This window comes from Somniosus microcephalus, chromosome 2, assembly GCF_052327205.1.
Source record: "Somniosus microcephalus isolate GS21.2 chromosome 2, FLI_Smic_1.0, whole genome shotgun sequence".
Classification (NCBI taxonomy): domain Eukaryota; kingdom Metazoa; phylum Chordata; class Chondrichthyes; order Squaliformes; family Somniosidae; genus Somniosus; species Somniosus microcephalus.
In genome coordinates, this window is record NC_140988.1 from 170,601,432 (window position 1) to 170,605,156 (window position 3,725).

Sequence of the window (3,725 nt, forward strand, 5' to 3'; positions counted from 1 at the left end):
GATCAAGGGATATGGGGAGAAAGCAGGGACAGGGTACTGAGTTTGGATGATCAGCCATGATCTCATTAAATGGCAGAACAGGCTCGAGGGGCCGAATGGCCTACTCCTGCTCCTATCTTCTGTGTTTCTAAGTTTCTATGAGACGAAGTCCCGTCTTCACACTGAGGGCACCTTCCATCGTGTTGTGTGGCACTACCACTGTGTTAAATGGGATAGATTCAGAACAGATCTAGCAGCTCAAAGCAGGGCATCCATGAGGTGCTGCGGGCCATCAGCAGCAGCAGAATTGTATTCCACCACAATCTGTAACCTCATGGCCCAGCATATCCCTCACTCCTCCATTACCATCAAGCCAGGGGACCAGCCCTGGTTCAATGAGGAGTGCAGAAGAGCATGCCAGGAACAGCACCAGGCATACCTAAAAATGAGGTGCCAATGCAGGACTGCATGCATACCTTTGATATCCAGTGGTGGAGTAGTGGCTGTAAACATAAGTAAAAGGATGTGCAGATAGTTTTGCATTCTCCAATTGGTCAGCCAAGTCTGACAAGGGTATACCACTAAAGCCCTGTTCAATTTTTTTCCGGTTTTCCAATTCTCTTCCTGGGCACCACACTTTAAGAAGCATGTGAAGGATTTGGAGAGGGCACAGAAGAGATTTACTAGAATGGTTCCAGGGATGAGGGATTACAGTTACATGGATAGACTAGAGAAGCTGGGGTTGTTCTCCTTAGAGCAGAGAAGGCTAAGAGGAGAATTGATAGAAGTGTTTAAAATCCTGAAGGGATTAGATAGAGTAAACAAAGAGAAACTGTTTCCAGTGACTGAGGGGTCGATAACCAGTGGGCACAGATTTAAGGTGATTGGCAAAAGAACCAGAGGCGACACGAGGAAAAACCTTTTTACGCAACAATTGGTAAGGATTTGGAATGCACTGCCTGATAGGGTGGTGGATACAGATTCAATAGTAGCCTTCAAAAGGGAATTGGATAAATACTTGAAGTAGAAAAAAAGGCAGGGATATGGGGAAAGAGCGAGGGAGTGGGACTAACTGGATTGCTCTTGGAAAGAGCCGGCTGAGACTCGATGGGCCGAATGGCCTCCTTCTGTGCTGTACTATTCTATGATTCTATGCTAAACAGCGGAAGCAGCATACTGTAGACAGGACTAAGCGAACTCACAATCAACGGCTCAGATCAAAGTTCTACAGTCCTGTCACATCCAATTGTGAATGGTGGTGGACAATTAAACAACTAACAGGAGGAGGAGGATCCTTGAATATCCCCATCCTCAATGATGGTGGAGCCCAGCACGTGAGTGCAAAAGACAAGGCTGAAGCATTTGCAACCATCTTCAGCCAGAAGTGCCGAGTGGGTGATCCATATCGGCCTCCTCCTGAGGTCCCCACCATCACAGAAGCCAGTCTTCAGCCAATTCGATTCACTCCATGTGATATCAAGAAATGGCTGAGCGCACTGGATACAGCAAAGGCTATGGGCCCCGACAGCATCCCGGCTATCGTGCTGAAGACTAGTGCTCCAGAACTAGCCGCGCCTCTAGCCAAGCTGTTCCAGTACAGCTACAACACTGACATCTACCTGACAATGTGGAAAACTGCCCAGGTATGTCCTGTCCACAAAAAGCAGGGCAAATCCAATCTGGCCAATTACCACCCCATCAATCTACTCTCAATCATCAACAAAATGATGGAAGGTGTTAATGACAGTGCTATCAAGCGGCACTTACTCACCAATAACCTGCTCAGTTTGGGTTCCGCCAGGACCGCCCGGCTCCAGACCTCATTACAGCCTTGGTTCAAACATGGACAAAAGAGTGAATTCCAAAGGTGAGGTGAGAGTGACTGTCCTAGATATCAAGGCAGCATTTGACCGAGTGTGGCATCAAGGAGCCCTAGTAAAATCGAAGTCAATGGGAATCAAGGGGAAAACTCGCCACTTGCTGGAGTCATACCTAGCACAAAGGAAGATGGTTGTGGTTGTTGGAGATCAATCATCTCAGCCCCAGGACATCGCTGCAGGAGTTCCTCAAGACTGTCCTAAGCCCAACCATCTTCAGCTGCTTCATCAATGACCTTCCCTCCATCATAAGGTCAGAAGTGGGGATGTTCACTGATGATAGCACAGTGTTCAGTTCCATTCGCAACTCCTCAGATAATGAAGCAGTCCATGTCCGCATGCAACCAGATCTGGACAACATTCAGGCTTGGGCTGATAAGTGGCAAGTAACATTCGCACCACACAAGTGCCATGCAATGACTATCTCTAACAAGTGAGAGTCTAACCACCACCTATTACCATTGCCGAATCCTCCATCATCAACACCCTAGGGGTCGCCATTGACCAGAAACCTAAGTGACCAGCCACATAAATACTGTGGCAACAACAGCAGGTCAGAGGTTGGCTATTCTGCGGCGAGTGTCTCATTTCCTGACTCCCTAAAGCCTTTCCACCATCCACAAGGCACAAATCAGGAGTGTGATGGAATACTCTCCACTTGCCTGGTTATTGGTGAGTAAGTACCGCTTGATAGCACTGTCGATGACACCTCCCATCACGTTGCTGATGATTGAGAGTAGACTGATGGGGCAGTAATTGGCCGGATTAGATTTGTCCTTTTTTCGTGGCCACGACATACATGGGCAGCTTTCCACATTGTCGGGTATATGCCAGCATTGTAACTGTACTGAAACAGCTTGGCTCGAGGCTCAACTAGTTCTGGAGCACAAGTCTTCAACTCCAAAAACACTCAAGAAGCTCGACACCATCCAGGACAAAGCAGCCCGCTTGATTGGCACTCCATTAACCACCTTCAACATTCACTCCCTCCACCACCAGCGTACCGTGGCTGCAGTGTGTACCATCTACAAGATGCACTGTAGCAACTCGCCAACGTTTCTTTGGCAGCACCTCCCAAACCCGCGACCTCTACCATCTAGAAAGACAAGGGCAGCAGGCGCATGGGAACACTACCACCTGCAGGTTCCCTTCCAAGTTACACACCATCCTGAATTGGAAGTATATCGCTGTTCCTTCATCGTCGCTGGGTCAAAATCCTGGCACTCCCTTCCCAACAGCACTATGGGAGTACATTCACCACACGGACTGCAGTGGTTCAAGAAGGGGGTTCACTACTAACTTCTCAAGGGCAATTAGGGAAGGGCAATAAATGCTGGCCTTGCCGGCGATGCCCCATCCCAGGAACGAATAATATTTAAAAAAATAAGATGAGCATTGAGGTTGATCTGTCTCACTTGTGCTGACCTCACTGCCTGTTGTGTCCTCCAAATCACAAAGTGGGGCATACCTATTTGGAGCAACAAAAGAATCCATAGTGGTGTAGGATTCAGTAATATCAATCCCAGGCTGTTGTGAGATTACTCTCTGTCCCAAAGCAGATGCAGACGAGCGTGTACTGGTTCCAAGTGATCTATATTCAAGCACGTGCAGGGAGAGGCCCTCTCAGTCTGAGCTGAGACGGCAGTCTAATGTTTACATTCGAGCAGTTGGCTTATATACAATCTTACAACTTGTTTCCTTCTCATCTTCAGGACCTGGCCAATTAATTGTTCAAGTCACGTATACTTAATCACATCTCCACAAAACACATCTTGTTTATCTCATTTGCCCTGTTTCCACATCGGCCATTGATCTATCCATTTTATGTACGCTTAACCTCATAGAGTCATAGAGTTATACAGCACAGAA

At 47.7% G+C, this 3,725-nt stretch overlaps 1 pseudogene; it reads left to right on the forward strand.

Moving 5' to 3' along the window:
• Positions 1-1,130: 1,130 nt before the first annotated feature.
• LOC147123099 (uncharacterized) lies at positions 1,131-1,850 on the forward strand (annotated as a pseudogene).
• Positions 1,851-3,725: the final 1,875 nt, after the last annotated feature.